At 36.8% G+C, this 22,042-nt stretch overlaps 1 protein-coding gene across 3 annotated transcripts in view; it reads right to left on the bottom strand.

The window, feature by feature from the left end:
* srbd1 (S1 RNA binding domain 1) overlaps positions 1-22,042 on the bottom strand; it is a 266,461-nt gene that overhangs the window by 109,701 nt on the left and 134,718 nt on the right. The gene's annotated exons all lie outside the window — the stretch shown is intronic.

Below are 22,042 nucleotides of genomic sequence, written 5' to 3'. Positions count from 1 at the left end.
TAGGAGCAGAGAGGCTGACGTTTCGGGCCTAGACCCTTCATCAGAAATAGGGACACCTTGTTTACCACTAGAGAGATGCTGGTGCTGATGAGGCCTCACTTGGAATACTAAGTACAGTACTGAGCACCAAGAAAGCTTTTCTGGACAGCTTTAACAAGACTTCTCACAAAATGAATGAATCAGGCATATGATGTTAAAGGTTAATGAACAGGCATCCTGAATCATTACAAAGCATAAAGATTATAATGGCTGTAACAGATCATTAACAATTTAATTATTCCTGTTAAAGGACACAGCAAAATCGCACCATTTATAGGGGGTTACATTCTTGGAAAACCTCAAAACTGGAAAATTTGCAAACAGTGATCATAGTTTCTCATATCAGTTAATTAGTCAGGTTCAAAGTGTTTAAAAATTTGAGATGTATGGTATATAGTAGCAGATGTAAGTAAATAGAAATGTTTTTAATATGTACACGGATGTCTCACCGGGAAAAAACTGTTCAAAAAATGTATAAAATTTGTCACACTTCCCCAGTAATAGGATTCTCTAGTAGACTGCGACGAGCTTACAACAATGTGTAAATGCCAGAAAGCAACATGGCACATGACACACACACACAATATGCATTTTCTAGTCCACAAAATATAGTACACTAAGTCAAAGCCACCAGGCAGATCTTAGTTTTTTTTCTAAACATTAATTCAGGCACTTCTACATTTTTTTGACACTTTCTTCAAGGTTTCTTCAATTTATTTCTGAAAATACAGATGAGGGAATGTTGGAATCAAAATGGGGGAAATGAATGGTGAAGAAGCAAATGGCAGAATTTTACTGCTGTCTTAAGATTTCTTCTATAAGATTTTGGAGTAGATTTGTAGCTCGGGTTGTGGGTGTTGAGGTTGGTTGGCTCGCCGAGCTGGTTTGTTGTTCCGCAGACGTTTCGTTACCGTGCTTGGTAACATCCTCAGTGCAACCTCTGATGAAGCGTCGGTGTGTTTCCCGCTTGGCTTTTAAACTCTGGGGTCCGTTGCGATGGATTGCCTCACTTCCGGGTTTCCTCCGTAGTGGAATGTATATGGGGTCGAGTTCAATGTGTTTATTAATAGCCTGCTTCGTGGAGTGCTATGCTTCCAGGAATTCTCGTGCTTGTCTCTGCCTAGCCTGTCCCAGGATCTTGGTGTCGTCCCAGTCGAAGTCGTGGTTCTCCTTGTCCACGTGGATTGAGATGAGTGAGTATTGGTCGTGTCTTTTTGTAGCCAGGAGGTGTTCATGTACTCTTGTTGTTAGTTTCCTTCCTGTTTGTCCGATGTAGTGTTTCTTCTGTTGCAGGTTAAAATAACCAAGAGATCAAGTAAATTGTCACATCTTGGTTATTTTGTACAGATCAGAGTAGGTGAATGTTAAACACGCTGTAAAGAAGTGCTGTATTGGTTTTATGCTGCTCTCTAGTTTTTATGACCAAAAATCCTGATTTGTATCTTACCACGTAAGACTGTCTTGATACAATTTGTTTTTCAACTAGTAGACTACCAGAATGGAGAGAAGGATTATGCCAATTCAATAAACCACTTAATATTGCAAGCCTTTCTATTGACAATACTACATTATCAGACGTTTAAATACAAATTCAAAGTTCAGAACCTACCATGACTGAGCACAGGAAGGCCCATAACTGCTAGAATGCCACACCAATAACTGGTGGAAGACAATTCTATGCAGTACAACAAGTGTCCAAGAGAAGAATGGTTGCAATAAGCTTATGCTTCCTTGAAAATCTCCTATTTCATGTTCTAGGGCTGCAAAAATTTGTCTTAACAATCACAACTACTTTTGAGTAAGATGTGACTCAACCATAGAAGGCTTCTCTATTGACTATTTGAAGCAACACAGAGAATGCTGGAAAAACTCAGCAGGTCTGGCAGCATCAGTGGAGAGAAAAACAGAGTTAACGGTTTGAGTCCAGTATGGCTCCTCTTATTTTTCCTCTTTGTTTCAGATTTCTAGCATCCACAGTATTTTGCCTTTACTAAGTATTTGTTGGGTTCTTTACTCAAACCGCATTGATGTCAAACCAAGTTATTTTTAGCATCCTTCCAGCATTCAGCACGTCAATCTATATCTGGTTATAGGCAGTGATAAAGTCATAAACCAAGTACTTCTAAACAAAACTGAGCTAAGAAACAATATTGGTGAATAGCTGTTACGATTAACTATTAACATAGAACATAGAACTGTACAGCACAGTACAGGCCCACGATGTTGTGTCTAACTTTTACCCTAAACCTAAGGTCTATCTAACCTCCACCCCTACTTTATACTATCATCCATATGCCTATCTAATAGCCGCTTAAATGCCCCTAATGAGGCCGACTCCACTACCCTCTCCGGCAGTGTATTCCACGCCCCAACCACTCTGAGTAAAGAACCTACCTCTGACGTCTCCCCGATATCTACCTCCACTCACTTTAAAATTATGCCCCGTCGTAATAGCTACCTCCACCCTAGGAAAAAGTCTCTGGGTATCGACTCTATCTATACCTCTGATCATTTTGTACACCTCTATCAAGTCACCTCTCATTCTTCGTCGTTCTAAAGAGAAAAGCCCTAGCTCTCTCAACCTTTCCTCTTAAGACCTTCCCTTCATTCCTGGCAACATTCTGGTAAATCTCCTCTGCACCTTTTCCAACGCTGCCACATCTTTCCTGTTAGTTTCTTTATTCCTTTGACCACTTTGTTCAAGATAAGGAAAGAGGCTGAAAATGATGCTAATTAACCAGTTTGCATTCATCCTGTTTTTATGTCAATAAGACATATCTGGAAAATTTCCCATATTGGAAAGATGCTAGTTTCGTAACCAAACGTGAACACATTGGCTAGGGTAGCAGCTAGCTCTAACGTATCAGCCTCCAAACCATGTGGTCACTATATTGTCAAGCACCATTGCCTTTGTGTGTCCAGTACACTCAGCTGTTTAACATCACAAGTGAATCAAATTGGTTAGATGCTATCATCTAAAATATTGGAGGCCTTGGAGAAATTCTCACTTCTGGCTGAGGATGCTAACAAACACATTATCCTTTTGGTGCTCATGTTTGGCTCCAACATGTAAACTAAAGGGAACTCTTGTACAACTGTTTGCTCATTTAAGTTGTTTGCTTCTTTGCTGCCCATCTTTACTAGATGTGGTAGGACTACAAAGCTTTGCTTTGATCTGTGCTGTAAATTGTTTTTAGAAGGGTATGTCACTGATGTCAAAACAGATTACTACTCATCATTACTGCTTTGTGAAATACTGATGTTACAAATTACCTGTCAATTTTATCTAGCAGGACTTCATTGGATGTGATGTGATGTGATCTGAGATTTCCCAATTATATGAAGGATGCTGTATGAAATATAGACAGCTGGCACTTAAGACTGAGAGATTTAAAAGAAGGACAATATCATGTTGTCTCATCTATTTATTACTGTCTTCAGTCTCTCAACCATTTGACCACTGAAATGCACAGTTTGGAAAATGGCACTCTAAGTGGGGAGAATTCGTTTATAATGGATTACAACAGTAAAAATGGACAAGATCACTGGCTGAATACATCAAATTAAAGTGTCATTACATAATTTTTTCGTGTGACTAGGGGTTCAAGTTCTACAGCTTCGTCTGTTTTCTTGGGAAAGCTACAAGCTTGTGGCTTTGACCTTGGGTTACTTAACAAGTAGACCTAGCAAAGGGCAATTACAAATATGCCAGGGTAATTAACTACTCTGTAATTTTCAAAATGGCAAAATAAAAATGGTATTAACTTGTGGCACAGCAACCATTTCTAAAATCAAAATTATTAAACATTTCAACAGTATTTACGTTTAATCGCAAGACACCTGAACAAAATTAATGAATGATATAGAATTCACAAACCAATGTTACTTTCAAAATTCAATACAGTACGCTTTACATATTTTTGAAGATATAGATTTTCTGGTCGGAAACAAGGAAGATCCTTTTACTTACAACAGCTATCATGTCCTTATAAGTCAGCTTTCAGGAGGGTTTTCTGCAAATTTACATTGCATTTAAGGCCCTCTTTGTCAGTTCATTATGATGCTTAGCATTGATTATTACTGACATTCTGCTTCTGGATGGATTAACACTCCAATTAATCTTCAATTGGAACATATTTCTAAATCATATGGAAAAATTACTTGCAATTAAAGTCATCATAAATTATTTTGCAAAACTTGGACAGCTTGAATATTGTTTTCTTTGTTACAATTCTCAAGACAGCATTGTAATTGTGCTTAGCAATGATTATAGGTTAATGTTTTCTTAGAAAGTTGTACTTGCTCAATAATAAAACGCTTGCTGAAGAGTGTCACTAATTCAGATTAGTGAAAAGAACACTAGTTCCTTTGAAACACAAACTGCTCAATGCTTGCCATTGAACCACAACAAATCAGCAAGTGCACTAGTGCTTCTATATTTTTCATCCTTAAGCTTAGGTTGAAAAATTGAAAATGCAGAAATACTCAGCCTCTATGGACAGACAAAAAAAAAAATCAAATTAATGTTTTCAGTTGATGACCTTACATTGAGACTGGCAAAATTTAAAGATTTAATAGGTTTCAAGCAGGGTCAAAACACAGAGGATACAGACTTATTCCAGGCAGTACATTCCATATTCTAAATACTCTGTGTGAAAAAGATTCTACCCTCAGCCTTTGTTCCTTTCGCAGAACATTTTAAAACCGTGCCCTCTGTTTATGGGTGGGAACCGGTTCTCCCTATCCACTTTGGCCAAAACAAACATGACTTTGAAAACTCTATCAAATCTGCTTTTAGCTTTCAATCCCCAAATAAGGCATGACTAGGATCTGAAATATTTTAACTAAGTGTGTGATGAAGGCCGATAAAATCAAGAACCTCAAGGGAGAATTGGATAAATATCTAAAACAGAAAGATTTGCAAGGTTACACGATAAAAGGAGAAGGAATGGAGACTAGGCAAGCTGCTCTTCCAAAGTCAGCATGCACATGATAGGTGCATGGCCTCCTCCTTTGTAGCAGCTATTCTACGATTCTATGAAGTTCTGGATGAGGGGAGGGAAAAATAACAAAAGGGAATGTCTGTGGTAGGGTGGACAGCGGGACAAATTAACTGACCCTGCATCTTCAACAATTTTTGTTAAAGAACTGGGATAAAGGGTCAGGCTAATGAACAAATGATGCAACCAGAGGTGGTGTGAATGGCAGAATCATGAATAACTGGTGTCTTTGTGAATGTAAAGCTGTCTCCCATCGGATTCTGTGGGGTTCAGTACTACGGCCATCATTGCTTGTGATGATTGTACAGCAATGATTTAGACTTGCATGTAGGGAACTTAATTAAGAATTTCAGATAAAATAAAAATTGGCCAACTGGGTGATACTGAAGAAGAAAGTTGTAGACTGAAGAAAGGTATCGGGACTGGCCATGTGAGCAGAAAAACAGCACATAGAATTCAATCCCAAAATATCTGAGGTAATGATTTTGAGGAAAACAGACAAGGCAAGGGGTATACAATGAATGGTAGGATTCTGAGAAGTGTAGAGAAACAGATGGACCCTGAAGTGTTTGTCTGCAGATCCCTAAAAGTGGAATAAGTAGGAGAGATGGTCAAGAAAGCATATGGGATGCTTTGCTTTATTGGCTGGGTCCAGAATACAAGAACAGAGTGATTATGCTATAACTGATAAAACTAGTTAGATTCAGCTTGAGCATTTCACAGAGTTCTGGTCACTGCCTCACAGGAAGCTGTGATTGCAGTGAAGGAGGGTACAAAAGAGATTAAAGAGGATATTGCCAGGAGTGGAGAATATTGGCAATAACCAAAATTGGATTGACCGGGGCTTTCTTCTCTGGAACAGAGAAAGCTAACAAAAGACCTAACTGAGCTGTTCATGATTCTACAATTCTCTCTTACCTTCCGTTCAACAACAGACTTTCCCTTTCATTGTTTCATTCCACCCACTTTTCACTTGCTTAAAATCTATTACATCTCTAGCATTACCCACTCTGACGAAAAGTCATTAGATTGAAACACAAACCCTCCACAAATACAGCTGATGAATATTCCAGCACTTTGTTTTTATTTCAGCTTTCCAGCATCCACAAAGTTTTGTTTTAGGTAACATTTATCCTGTTTTCACCACTGAGACAGAAGAAATCCTGGACAGCACACAGCAATAATCTAGACTGTTACATAAAGGACCAAAACCCTTGAAACAGATTCTATCGCTGAATATAATCGGTGACTGAAAACCTTCTAAATATATTATAGATAGAAGTTGTCCTCCTCCAACTAATCTTTGAGACTGGTAAAAAGCAAAGCAAAATAACAAACCTTCACAAATGACTGGATTAAAATAGAATTTAGCAGGGTACATATGCTAGATGGGTGGTGGTCACATTTAACACTGTACAAATGACCTTGTTGTTTCCATAGAAATACTTTAAAGGGCAGGCAGGAGCTCTCCCATCTGGAATGCTGACAGTGTTATCAAGAAAACAGGAAACTTGGAAATAGTGAATGTGCAATTTAATATCCACTCGTATATCCAACCTAAATTCTAGCAAAAAAAAAAAATCAATCAGAGACGACTCAAACTTTGGAATTACAGTCCCAAAGAAAATAGTGATTATTCAGGGTTAACTGTAAAACCCACTAAAAAAAATTAAAGCAAGGTGGGAGAGTGTTAATTGATGTTTAACAACCTATGCATAATTTTGGGTGAACGAAAGGGCACAACTTTATTCTTGTCACTAATTTTAAGCAACTGATATTTCAGAAGTAAGAAAATTGGACCTCTTCATATCAATCTGTAATTTATTTTGGGAGATCATTATATATAAATATATAGTTATTAACTTTACAGCTATGAATTAGCCTCTGTTCTACTTTTCTAACAACCAGATTGATTACCTTTTGGACTATGGTAACTAAAACATTTATTTTAAAATCAAATGAAAATGCCACCAGATTTTTATTACACTGAATAACATGCCTTTTAGTTATTGTCAACATAAAAATGTGCACTGTCACTAAAGACACCCCTAACAGAAATTAAATTAATCTGTTGCTAAAAGATAAATCTTCACTGTGGTTTGTGGACCCACAAAGATGGTACTTGGGTTGATATCACAGTTGTATATTTATACTGTAATTATTGCTGCAAATATAAGATGATACAGTAAAACCAAATAATTTGGTAACAAAAAAGCCTTCGTGATACATTTTGAATGTGCCTACAAAAGTTTAGATCTTATCTTTATCAACATAAACCAGATTTCAAATGAAATGAAAATGTCTGGTTTACTTGCCTACATAACCTGTTAAAAATTCAGTAAACTGTTCTTAGTTATTTGATTTTTGCTGCTTTGGCCAAGTCATAAATTATCGAGCAGAAATCAGGCATCTTTCCTTTCCCAGAGATCTGACCTCAGCTTTCTCATCCATCAGCACCTCTACGAAAATAAAAAAAATCAAATGGACTTACTCTTCAAATAGCAGTAACAGTGTATAAAAATTACATAGAATACAATATAACAGCAAGTTAAGTAACTATTGGACATATAATATTATTGTAAAAAAAATTCTAAATCAGATGAGATTTTCCTGTAACATGCACCATTAGTTAGACATACATGTCTAGATCTTGGCATTTTTTGCAAGTCAATTTGCCAGAAGTTGCAAGATGGTAACATCACAGTGAAGGAAAAACAGCATGCAAGATCCAAGAGATAATGGCAAGTAACTGTGCACCTCCTGCCCCAGATTTAAGAATTGTAAAATTAACAGTTCAAAGTCTAAGAAGAAAATGAAAATTAGAGTGGGTAAATTGGTGTCAATAGAAAGAAAAATAAAAAAAAAAAGTGAGAGAAGTTTGGATTGAGAGAGAGAAAAAGATTGGAAGGATTACAACCTTAAAGATAGTCACACTTGTAACAGTTCATTTCTCATGCCAGACGGGGAGGTTGGTGATAATTAACATGCATTATGTTATTAAATGGATATTTAAACTTGAAATGATAGGCTTCTTTTTTTCTTTGACCTCCAAGTCAACTGCAGAAATACATCTACTTCACACTATTCAATGCATTTCAATAATAAGGGTGGTAGAATTATGTCGATTGTCATGAAGCTAATAGTGGAGCAGTGTAACTTATACGCCAACTTTTGGATACCATAATTTAAATGGGAGTTCCGTTTCTCACTATAGGTTGTTGCACCATTTCAGCAACAAGTTCTATTAGCCTCACCTTTATTTTGAGAGCAACGTCTGGAGTAATGAGCTTTTAAATTATTTGCTGTTTGAGCACGGTCTTCCGGGTGTTCAAACATAGTCAAATTGGACCATTCTACAATTTTTGATGGTTAATATGGAACATAAAAGAAAGGCTTCTTTTTAAAAATGGAAAGAATGTTCGTGCATTACCTTAAAAATAAGCAGTAACTGCAATAAAGCAAATTTTGCAAGTTTTTGTTAAATATAATGTTGAGATCAAAATACACGGATGTGCCTCCTGTCATCATCTGTTCAGAAGTTTTCATACCTTCATTAATCTGGTAAAAGTTACAAATCTTTATGAATGTGCTAGTAGAATTTCACAAGTTACACTCAATCTGCATAACTGACCCTGAAAGAAAATATATCAGGACATAGGTAAATCTATTCATACAATCTAATACGTAGCAACTGCAAATTGCTTCACTAGTTGAGTATATACAGCCCTCTGAAAGTACTATCCAATTAGTTTCACTTCCGTGGTCTTCCCTCATTTCCCTGCAAAATCTCCCTCTGAGTATCTCCCCACTTCTTAAACCTATCATTGAATTTGCTCCAAACAGCTTTTCAGGCAGTGCAATCCAGATTATGATTGTTTACTGTGTTCATCTATTTTTCCTCACATCATCTCTGGTGCTTTTGTCAGTTTTAAATTTGTATCCAATGGTTACAAACTTTCTGCCACTGGAAACAATTTTCCCTCATTTATTACATCAAATCCCTTCATCAATTTGAATACTTCTGTTAAATATCCTCTTGTTTCTTTAAGGTACAAAGAGGACCCCTGATTCTAGAATTGTGTATATAATAGTGTCTTTCATCCCTGGCATATTCGAGCCAATCTACTCTACAGTCTCTTGAATGCCCAGGTAGTGCTTCAAATTGCGGTGCCCAGAATTGGACACTATACACCAGCTGAGGCCCAACCAATGCTTTATAAAGGTTCAGCAATAACTTCCTTGTCTTTGTATTCCATGCCTTTCTTTATAAAGTCAAGGATCCAACAATCTTTTCTAAATTATACATTTGGAAACAAATTTTCTTTTGCAATACAAATAGTTCCATGTAATCATATTCTTTCAGTGTGACAACAAAAAAAAATTGAATTTATATAGCACCTTTAATATAATGGAACATGCTGAGGTATTCGTAATTTAACATCATATACATAGGGAGAAATAGTGATCGTCTTCTCAATCATTACTTGGAAGAAATTTCAATCATCCAGTGCTGGAAGAAAAGTTTGTATTATAAGCTGCTGTACAGCTTCAATAATTTATGCACCTGTTCTCAATAACTGATTAAGAACCTGTATTTGAATAAATATAATTATAAAGGGAGCATTTTGATTGCAGACTCTCAAAGTCTTTCTAAATTTGTCTGATAGTTTCTTTTGAACATGCCCATGTCAAGCACCAAACTGGAAACATCGTCTATAGAAGCATCACCGAAAATATTCAACACTTTAAAGTTACAACACTCGTCAAATTAAACCTTTTCATGTCTCTACAGTAATTAAACGTATTATTGTATAATTTAAGAGCTAACTCATTTGTCAAATCTCATTGAATATTCACCATTTTTGTTATTTAATTTGAAGCTGCAGCTGTATGGAATTTTGGAACATAGAACAAAAGGCAGCAAAGAGAGAACCCATTTTCAAATTACAAAAAACTGAAAAAATAACAATCTTCGAAACAAAAATCTTTTGAAAATAGAAAATGATAACTACTCTAGGTCAGATGTTGACAGCAGAAAAAAAAAATCAACTACGAGGGACTGAAACTTTAGAATAACAATCTTCCATGAACTCTCCAGAATTTGTGCCCTTGCAGTGTCCCAGCACTTACTATTTGTGACACCTTTAAAGCTGAACTATAACATCTAAAGTATAGCAATAACTTCAACATGGGAAATAAGAATATATGATTCAATGAAGAGAGAGAACTGAGACAATCATGGGAAAATGCTTTAATTACAGATATAGTTGTATAAAAATAACAGATTTTAAAAGACTCAGGAAGTGGTGTTTGTTATGGGAAAATAAACCTCAGAATAAGATAAGCATGGCACTAACTCATGAATCTAGCTTCTCCCCATTACAATGCTACTCTTCAGCTTTCATATTGAAACTCCAAATGGATGTACAACTTATATTTTTTAAGTAATGATTTTGAAAATCGTATAGATTTAGAAGAGCAATAAGTGTTCTCATCATTGTATTAATTAATGCAGAGTTCATGTTTGAGTCATGAAATAATGGGTGGTGGTTTAGTGAGCTGGAATTTTACTTACATATTCAATAGGGAACAAAATGGGGAACAGCAAAAATAGGATTCTGCAAAACTGACTTGGATTACAATTTACAGGTGTACAGTCATGCCAGAAGGGTTGCACTGCCAAGAAATTTAGTACAATGTGGAAATAAGTCATCAGTGATAAGCTAACAATTCCACTAAGTGATAGAATAAAGCAAAATCAGTATTGCAGAATTAGGCAAAATTGGGTTATCGAAATGAATGACGTTAAATGACTGGATCAAACAGGAATTTCCTCATAATAATGAACAAATGATGCAAATCACACCAGGGTGCAAACACAACGACATTTGTAGTAGGATGTGAAGGAGTAGGTTGAACAAACTGAATACAAAGCCACAAGCAAAGCTTCGTATTTCCTTACACATCAATTGTATTGTTCTGCGTATATACTCTTGAGAATAATCCAAAGTAAAACAACCCAGCATCACAAAGATCAAAATATTACCAGCCTGCTGGTAATTTAAGTCCAAAAGTTTAAAACAAAAAATGTTGTTTTACACTCACCATGAAGCATTAATTACATACTATGTTTTTGACTGGTTCAGTTTCATGATACAGCTGAAAAATGTTTGCACCTGGGTTCTATAGCTGTCATCAAAAGGAGAAAAACAAACTCTTCCGCAAAGATTGACAACTAACGTGTTTTTCTAATCCAAAATGGCAAGGAGAAGACAAAACACAAAAAGCAATTAAAGCAATCAAACCAAAGAGGGGATTCAGAGCATAAACTTTTTACTGCCCTAGGTTTGGAAACACATCAGATCTAGCAGTGCAAAAAAAAATGTTGCCCGTCTATCCTGTGTAGCTGTATTAAATTCAGGTGTAGGGTCCTGTTTAGATTGGACAGATCCCAGCAACAGAACAAAGTCAGTCTGTTTCTGCTCCATATCCAGATTCTACAAGTTAACAGCTTTTCATGAAAAGCTGCCATCAAGAAATGTCAATCAGGTCTTACTGTAAGTGGGAACTCCTGCAGAAATAACTGGATACAGGTTTGCAAAACACATTTCTTTCATAGTGCAAACACAGAAGGTGTTTGACAGGGACCTCTTTTGAGGCTTGGTAATTACATGCAGGCACTTCTGAGATTTAGTGAACAGCAAAGATAAGATTGTCAAATTATTACCTCTGATAGACAATTCACATTTCACATCCTGCCTCCATCATCCCACTCTATGTTGCAATCTTATTTGTATGTCTTTATTTTCTCAATAGTGCAATAATTATCCTGCACTTCTGCCATTCATCCCACGTACCGAATATAATATCCAAATAAATTGATTCTCCTCCATACAACACTACTGGTTGAAATCAAATACTACTGCAACTGCATCTTACACTAATTTATGCTTTACCGGGATCTCAAAACCAGTCATTTCCCTCTGACAAACGTCAAGTTTTAAAAAACCATCCATGTATCAACAAATGTCTATTTCCCACCTACTGTCATCTTCCCCTTTACTATTATTAACCTTCAAGGTGCCTTGAACAATGCCATTTACTAAAATAAAATCACTATTCTTAACTATGTTGAGAAAATAAAGTTCTGAGGAAGAGTCACATTGATTTGAAATATTAACTCAGTTTCTCTCTTCTCAGATGCTATTAGACTCTTTGGTTTTCTCCAGCAATTTCGGTTTTTATTATCTGAGAAAACAATACACTTTTTCTGTAATTAGCCATTTAATGAAACTATAATGATACACGATACCGAAATGTTAACGACACAGGTTTTCTTCTATACTCTGCTCACCCCCCACCACCCAAGGCCCAATAAATAATTTTAATCTCATCTTGTCTTAAAAGATGTATGATGGATTATTTATTGCCAGAGACTTCAAATTAAATGCATAATATTTAAAAAAAAAATTCTATCAACTTTTTTTAGTTTTCAACATTGAAATCAATATTTTAACTGACACTACCCAGTTCCGATTTTGTGCTGCTTGTTGAAAATTCTTTAATCTGATTGGTTAAGAGATATCCAGTTGCTTGTGCCACTTACATAGGTCCCAGATACCTTCTATAAAGGGTGCTGTGCTTGTAGTTTGATTGGTCAACAGTAACTTGCGTACAAAAGTCCACAGGAAGTCTGTGAATAGGAACAAATGTAACAAACAGCTGGCAACATTTGTTCGATGCTCAGAACAAAAGCCAGTCCTATTGTCATAAACAGAGCTTTGAAACTGCAGATATTATTCACAATTCACACATTGAACAATGAATGAGCATTACATAAATTTAATCTGACCTGTAGTTCTGCCATGTTTATATTTATTGCATGCACAAGTGAGGTGCATACATCAAAATTTGCAGTAAATAACAACACTTAAGAAATATAACAAATCATAATTGTGCACAGGTCATCATTTTACATGTGACAACCACCTAAATGTATTTTTCCTGTTCTCAAAGTATATCTACAGAATCGATCTTGACCCTTTTCCTCCAGTCCCATTAAAAAAAGAAAATGCAGACACCTTTATTAGTCACGTTTCTCATCCTAGAAACAGAATATGAGCTTTAATCTGAATAATGGATTTCAACAGTAACAAAAAAAAAGGACATTATTGTTGTTTCATCCAAGATGTCATGTCAAAATGGACCGTTATTACAAGGGCAGGCCACACATTTTGGTCTCATTTGAATGACCTTAAATGATTACTTGCTGCAGACTACTTTATCCTGTAAATTTAAAGCAATCTACTCTGGCATCTCACTAATAATCTCTTTTAAAAAGAAACTATATGCTAGAATGTTATTAAAATAAATTTAGATTATGCAGACGCATATTATTCTTTCCACTAAGGTTAAACCTCCATGAATTACAGTTTGTGGAAGAATCTTTTAGGGCCCAAAGCCCAGAACTATGACCTCTGATGATAAGTTTGGCAGAAGCAAACTATAGGTCTAGGCAGAACATCTGGTTTGAGTTACTTCTTTAAAAAATAGTCCCTGTATTGGGGAAGCTGGTATTGAAACAGCTTAGTCTATATGATTCCACTGATTTCAACACTGCATACAGAAAAAGCCAGAAAGAATGTCAATCACCAGAGACTTCTTGGTGGCCTCTGCAGAACTGCACGGTGTGTGTGTGTACATATACACACACATGTTTTCTTTGCCAGAGATTATGCAGTTTTTTTTGTTCTCATTTCACTTCTTCATTGCACAGCTGTTTTAGTCCTTTGAGATCTCGTGACAACTCCAATCTTTTCAACCTCACATTATTTAATTGCAGTAAAATAATTAATGTTCAGAACTGATATCGTGTTGTCAACTGCTTCAGAGACAGACTGCATTATTTCATTTTGTGCTGTCATACACCAGCCATATCATATAAAATTGTCTAAAACTGGATGTAATATTGCATACAATCCATTAAAACATTGTCATATAAATTCCTGCTATTTTCATCATTTTAAATGTGTACATTTTGAGAAGGGTGAGCTGTTTCTTTTACTTTGAATAAGTTACAATAATTAGATTACAATAAAATGACAAATGCAACATCTTAAAAGTAAATAAAGCCACACTGGTAACAAAGAAATCACTTTTTAAAAGAATCAATGCGTTCTTGAAATTAAAAACTTACTATTGCAAGACAATATTCCTTGTCAAAGTAACTAATTTTCCTGGGCATTAATTCTAGTGGTATTTATTGTGAAATCTTTTCTAAATCTTGTCAAGCACACACCACCTGTAAAATATACATTGACTGCTCTTGGTTGTCCAATAGCACTCCATTTGTGAATTAACTGCTGTTCAAGGAAACAAAACTACATATTCTGATCTACAGAGTGAAATGATTCCTGGACAATGTTGTGTGGCAATAGCCGAATCAAGATGTGATGAACTGAAAAAAAATTACTCATTTTTTCTAAATATGTAAATTTGCAAGAACCAATTCTTCAATAATATGATATCCTGAACCGAATTTAAAGAGATGTTACAAAGTATACATTTAAGTCATCAACATGTACAATTTAATGTCAGTACTGAGATTCAGCCACTGGATGTGAATAAAATTGAAGAGATATGGATCAGGGTCTGGAGCATTTCATTTTAAAAATATGATGAAACAAAAGTAAACCCGAGATTCTCAGGGACCAGGAACCAGCGTAATTTTACGTGGCCATGAGTGATTATAGGATAATAGTAGTAGAGCTTTGGATGAGCTGGAGCTGGAAGAGAGTAGAGAATGGATGATTAACCATGAAGACATAATAATTGCCAAAGTCTAGTGGTCAAAAATTATTAATGAGGGTTTCAGCAAAGTAGTGACAAAGATAGACAGTGCAACCTGTGTGGGGTCAGGAACTCAAGAACATAGATCATAGAACTGCAGGAACTTGGACTCATGATGTTGTACCGAACATGATGCCAAATTAAACTAATCCCTTCTGCCTGCCCTTGGTCCATATCCCTCCATCTCTGTGTAAAAAAACTTTCCCCCTCTCACCTTAAATGCATGACCCCTAGTTTTGAACATTTCGACGCTGGGAAAAAGATTCTGACCGTCAATCCTATGCATCTCATAATTTTACAGACTTCTATCGTCTCCCTTCAGTCCCTGCCACTCCAGAGAAAACAACCTGAATTTTTCCAGCTTCTCCTTATAGTTCATACACTGTAATCCAGGCAGCATCCTGGTAAACCTCTTCTGCACTCTCCAAAGCCTCCACACCCTTCCTGTAATGTGGCGATCAGAATTGAATGCAGTACTCTAAGTGTGGCCTATTCAAAATCTAATAAAGCTGCAACATAACATCTTGACACTTGCACTCAATTCTCCAACCAATAAAGGCAAGCATGCCATACGCCTTTCTTATCACCCTATCTACTTGCGTGGCTACATTTAAGGAGCTATGGACTTGAACCCCAAGATCCCTCTGTACATCAATGCTGTTCAGGGTCCTGCCATTAACTGTATACTTTTCCTTAACATTTGATCTCCCAAAGTGCAGCACCTCACACTTGGACAGATTAAATTCCACCTGTGATTTCTCCACCCATATCAACAACTGATCTGTATCCCATTGTATCCTTTGACAACCTCTACACTATCCACAACTACATCGATCTTTGTGTGGTTTGCAAACTTACTAACCCACCAATCTACATTTCATCCACGTTATTTCTATATGTCACAAACAGCAGGGGTCCCAGTACCGATCCGTGTGGAACACTACTCGTCACGGATGTCTAGCCAGAAAAACCACCTTCCATCACTACCCTCTACCTTCTATGGGCATGCCAGGTCTAATCCATGCAGCCAAATCACTGTGGATCCCATGCATCTTAATCTTCTGGATGAACCTACCATGAGGGATCTTGTCGAAAGCCTTACTAAAATCTATGTAGACAGCATCCACTTCTCTAACCTCATCAGTCGCTTTCATCACCTCAAAAAAATTCAATCAAGTGAGAAAGACATGACCTGCCCCACACAAAGCCATGCTGACTGTCCCTAATTAGGCCATGCTTTTCCAAATACGTGTAAAATCCTATCCCTAAGATTTCTCTCCAATAGCTTCCCAACTATCAATGTAAGACTCACCAGTCTATAATTTCCTGGATTATCTCTATTTATCTGCTTGAATAGAGGAACAACATTAGCTACTCGCCAGTCCTCCAGGACCTCTCCAGTGGTTAATGAGGATACAAAGATCTTGGTCAAGCCCCCGGCAATCTCCTGTCTTGCCTCTCTCAATAACCTGGGGTAGATACCAGCAGGCCTTAGGGACTTATCCACCTTAATGCTCTGTAAGAGATCCAATACCACTTCTTTCTTGATCTCAAAATGCCCTAGCATATTAGGATGCTCCACACAAATCTCACTAGCCTCCACATCCTTCTCCTGGGTGAATATTGATGCAAAGTATTCTTTAGGATTTCACCCAGATCCTCTGCCTCCATCACAAGTTCGCTCCTTTATCCTTGAGTGGTCCTACCTTCTCCCCAGTTATCCTCTTCTTTTTAATATATGTATAGAATGCCTCGAGATTCTCCTTAACCCTACTTGCCAAGGTCATTTCAAGGCCCCTTCTTGATCTCCTAATTCCCTACTGGAGTTCTTGCCTGCTTTCTTTATATTCCTGATGGATTGAGAAGAATATCAAGAATGTAAACTAGCTCAGGCTGAAATATTGACATTGAAAATCAGTGGAAATGATAAAACAATTTCAATATTCTCAATGCACACCTGATACCAAATAAACAGTCTGACAACACAAAAGAAAAGGAGGGTTACAGACAAAAATAAGTTATTGTTATGCGAGGTACATACACATTTAATGGATCTTGGGAATGCGCTACTCAGAGGGATGTGCAAGCTCAGTCATTGAGTACATTCAAGATAGAGATCAATAGATTTATAGATACTGACATCAAGGGATAAGGGGATGGTGTGGTGTGTGATTGCCAAAATCAGATGCATTTGCAGGGTGTTATCTCCTAAAGTTGGGGTTGAGTTCTTGAAAATTACGACTTGATGTGCACCATTGTTAAAACTGCAGTAGCGCCTTCCTTAAGGCCGTAAGATGTGGGAGCGTAAGTAAGCCATTTGGCCCATCAAGTCTGCTCCATCATTCAAATAGATCATGGCTGATCTGATAATCATCAATTCTATTTTCTTGCCTTTTCCCATAACCTTGATTTCCCTACAAATGAAAGATCTATCACAGCTTTGAATACACTTAATGACTGCCTCTACAGTCTGCTGCAGGAAAGAGTTATACTGATTGACTGCCCTCAGAAGAAATTCCTCCTATCTCTGTCTTAAATAGTGACTTCAGCCTCTGCGATTATGCCCCCAGGTACTGGACTCTTCCCCCAAGTGGAAACTACCTGTCTGTGTCTACCCTGCCAAGATCCTTAAGAATTTTGTATGTTTCAATAAGGTTACCTCTCATTCTTTTAAACTCTACTGAATACGGATCCAAAATACACAATCTCTCCTCCTAAGACAACCCTTTCATAAACAGATCTATGCAGTCCCGTAATGTCAACTTTCCTGTCCTCTGATGCTGCTTGGCCTGCTGTGTTCCTCCAGCTCCACACTGTGTTATCTCTGACTCCAGCATCTGCAGTTCTTAGCATCTTTGAATGTAGTCAACCTTCTTTGGATTGCCAGTATATCTTTCCTTGATAAGGTGACCAAAACTGTTCATAATATTCCATCTATAGTCAGATTAGTATCTAGTATAGTGTTAGCAAGACCTTCCACATTCTCATTCCATATTCCCTTTGAAATAAAGGCTAACATTCCATTATCTACCCTATGACCTGTTGAACTGAGATGCTAGCTTTTTATGATTTATGTATCAGTATTCCCAAATCCCTCTGTGCTGCAGCATTCTGCAGTCTTTCTCTATTTAAATAATGTTCAGCTGTTATTCTTCCTTCGAGAGTGCATAGCCGCACATTTTTCTACAATATACTCAATCTGATAAATTTAACGCCCAACTCATTTAATCTGTCTATATTCATCTGCAGATTGTTTGTGTTTTCCTTAGTACTTGCATTCCCCCAATTTTTGTGCCATCCACTAACTTCGTGATAGTACATTCACTTGTCACCCAAGTCATTAATATATATTGTAAACGACTGCACCCCCAACACTAATCCCTGTGACTTCACTAGTTACAGGTTACCACTGTGAAAACACCCCTCCCACGCCACCAATTTCAACTGTCTGCCTTCCAGCCATTCCATTAACCAATCCTTTATCCATCTAATATACCAGCTCCAACAGCATGACCTCTTACTTTAGTAAGTCGTCTTAGGTGCAGTACCTTATCAAGCATTTTCTGAAAATTCAAATATTTTACATCCACTGCTTCCCCTTTATCCAACCTGCTTGTACTTCCTCAGTTTACTAATAAAGTTCGCTTGGCTTGACTGTCCCTTCATGAAGCCATGTTAACCCTGCTCAACTATAATGTGTATTTATAAATGTTCTGCTACTATACTTAATAATAGTTTCTACCATTTTCCCATAAACAGATACCAAGCTGACTGGCCTTTTACCTTACCATTAATCATTACAGGTCACTATGACCACAGAGACAGCAGAAATTCAAGGAGCTGGCTCAACATGTGAGAGAAAGTCCAAGAGGGCAACACTGCCTACAAAAGACCAAAAATTAAATTCACTTGCAACTTTAGAGATCTGACATGTTAGGTTTCATAATGTTACAGCAGTCGGAATCATTCTTTCCTGTAGGGATTTAAAATTTAATTGTGCCCTCTTGATCCTCAAGCTATTAATGTACGTAGGAAGGCAAGGGTATTAGTGATGCTCCTTCAACTGGAAAAGTCAGTCTTCTCTGTTCACAACAGTCTATGGCAACATCTAGAACCTGTAGCAATCATAGCACTGGATCAATAAGCCAGAAGTTGATCGCTTTGATGTCAACGGATCTAGTAATAATTGTGTCAAATAGGAAATTTGTCACTTTGTGGGCTGGCACCAGAATAAATGCTGTAGAATGCAGTTAAACCTTAAAATGGCTTTGGAAATCCAATTACCTAAAGAAATTGCTATGAAAGCTAAGACAATGGGAGGAGAAAAGGATGAAGTGAAGCTTCAGTGTCACCAACAATTGATGAACTTTTTTTAAAAATAATCCCATAAAATTAGATTGTGATGTGTACTATGAGACATTCTATTAAAACACTTTTCAATCTGAACATTTACTCACAAGTCTAATTACTTTTGTTGTATCGATCTTATTTAACCTGAGAACAAAGAAGTCAGAGATAACAAGGTGTAGAGCTGGATGAACACAGCAGGCCAAGCAGCATCAGAGGAGCAGGAAGGCTGACGTTTCGGGCCTAGACCCTCCTGGATCCAGTAGAACAGAATAGCAAAAGATGTTTTTAGAAAGCTAGTTCTTGGAAATTTGCTTTGTAATCACTAAATTAAATTCAACTGGGTGCAAGTAGAAAAGCTTCCCACAGTCTTAAAAGATTAATAATCTATAACAGAGAAAGAGCAGAAATTCTGGTGAATTTGCACAAATAAGTGTGAAAACACAAACAAGGCTTTGATTCCCAGGTTAAAGATCAACATATTAGTACTACAGCAGCTCCCACTCTTAAGAGCTGTGTAAACTGACAACTGCTGTTAACAATTGAAGTAAAATTACAATAGGAAAATAAAAAGAACAAGTCAATGGATACAATGACAATGCATTTAACATAATAGTTCTACAAAGAAACAAAATACTCATTTGTGAAATGCATAAATCTATCCCTGGTATGTTTATAAGAAGAGAAATACCAACCAGACAGAAAAAAGTCTGAAACATAGAACAACCTTTTAGAGTTAGAGTTTCCTAACTCTAGGAAATCTCGAGTTTATGAATTTTTGAGTGACTAAGGCAGTGCTTCTTAAACTTTCCCACTGTGACCATATCTTGAAAATTTTCACAACTCCTCTGACAGAGCTGTCACAGCAGAGACCTATTAAAATATAAGCAAGCCTGTCATAACCTGGTTAAACTCATGACCCTAGTTGCAGGTCCTGACTCCCACATTAGGAAGGCATGGATTAAGGTGAATTTAAAACTATTCCATAATCAATAGCTAATCATAATTTTTATTAAAACTTTCTGCTTCAATACAACTATTTATAAAGTTTATTTTTGTTCCCCTTTTCTTGCTTTTATGTAAAGTTTACTTCATTGCTATTGCGGCTCACCAAGCTGGAAAACGGAGAAATTCTGTTTTAATGAGACTTCCCTTCTTTGAATGTGAGGCTTTTGCCTTTCAATCTGCTTTGTGTTCAGCGATAAAGTGGCTAGCAACCATATTAATATTTGGTGTTGAAGAAATGAGAGTCTATTGTCTATATGGCTAAAATTAAAAAAAAGCAAATCTTGCTTCTACATGAACAAGAAGATATTTTAACCAGTTTGAAGAAATAGAGACTTCAAAAGCTAGTCACCAGACCTATAGCAATTCAGTGTCAAGTTTCTTGAGTCCTGAAAAGCAAAATAGGCATCTTGAAGAACTGGAAAAGAAATAAGAACCACGACAGAAAGTGAAACATGAGCAGTAAGATGATGATTAAATACTGCCTAGGGTGGTTTTATAAAAAGAAAGAATTTGCATTTCTATATCACCTTCTAAAAACTCAAAATGCCTAAATGTGCTTTACAGCCAATTAATTACTTAATGAAGTCACTGCTGTAATAGAGGGAACTGCAGTGGTGCTATTTGCACACAGCAAAAACCGAGAAGTTAACGATCAGATCATTTCTTTTTGCCTTTAAGTGATGTTGGTTGAGGGATAAATATTGGTCAAGACACTGAAAGAGGCACCTATTCTATTTTTATTGGCACCGTGAAATCTTTTATCTCTGATTGCATGTACACAAGGAACTTCAATTTAACATCTTTAAAAGACAGTACTTTTCTGACAGTATGCACACCAATGACATTGAACTGAAGAATCAGTCTGCATAACATGCTCAAATCCTTAAAAGGTAAAACCCACAGACTCAGAGGCAAGAGTTCCACCACCAAGCAAAGACCAATAACTCGCTAACAAGAGTGCTCAGAAAATCTCACTTTGCAGCTGCCTGTAGAAAGCTAAAGCACATGAACTTGTCAAAGTCAACCTTGAAAGTCTTGAAGCATCAAATGGATTCTTGTGTCACTAAAACTGGTACTCAACCTTGCTTACAAAAGCTGTGAGCTGAAAAAGTCGAGAGTGATAAATCCACAGATGAACAAGTGTTGCCAGATTTGTTAACAACCCAACACATCCACAATTGCGACAACACCAGACTTTATGATTATGTTGTTTCATCAAACCTATGAAAATAAAGGTGAACAGTCAGAAAATGAGAAAGGAAATGTACGCTTATCAACTGATAGTGAAAGCTTATGACTGTGAAAAGCAAGGGCTACTGTCGTTTTAAAATGAGAAAATTATATCACATGTTGATGAAAGTAGTATTAATGCTTGGATGACACAAACATAGATACACCCACTTGCTATGACATGACACTTCATCTTTCACATATAAAGGTTTAATTATTACCATTTAACACTATTTCAATCATGCAACTGCTGGAGCCAATTATAGTATGAAAAACAGAAATAATTGTTGTGCTTTTGTCACGTAATGCATGACTGCTATAACAGATGAAGATAAAATGACATATCTAAATACTGGTCCGTCTCTAAAAGACCTGGAAACAAAGATTGTAGAGGATGCAACTGAAGATTTGCCAGAGCTAGAAATTTCCTCTCAAACTTGAGTCATTTCCAGCTCTGGAGATAGTAGGAACTGCCGATGCTGGAGAATTGGAGATAACACGGTGTAGAGTTGGATGAACACAGCAGGCCAGGCAGCATCAGAGGAGCAGGAAAGCTGACGTTTCGGGTC

The sequence above is a fragment of the Rhincodon typus genome, chromosome 9 (assembly GCF_021869965.1).
Source record: "Rhincodon typus isolate 14 chromosome 9, sRhiTyp1.1, whole genome shotgun sequence".
In the NCBI taxonomy this organism is placed as follows: Eukaryota; Metazoa; Chordata; class Chondrichthyes; order Orectolobiformes; family Rhincodontidae; genus Rhincodon; species Rhincodon typus.
This window is presented reverse-complemented; position numbering and strand designations above follow the sequence as displayed.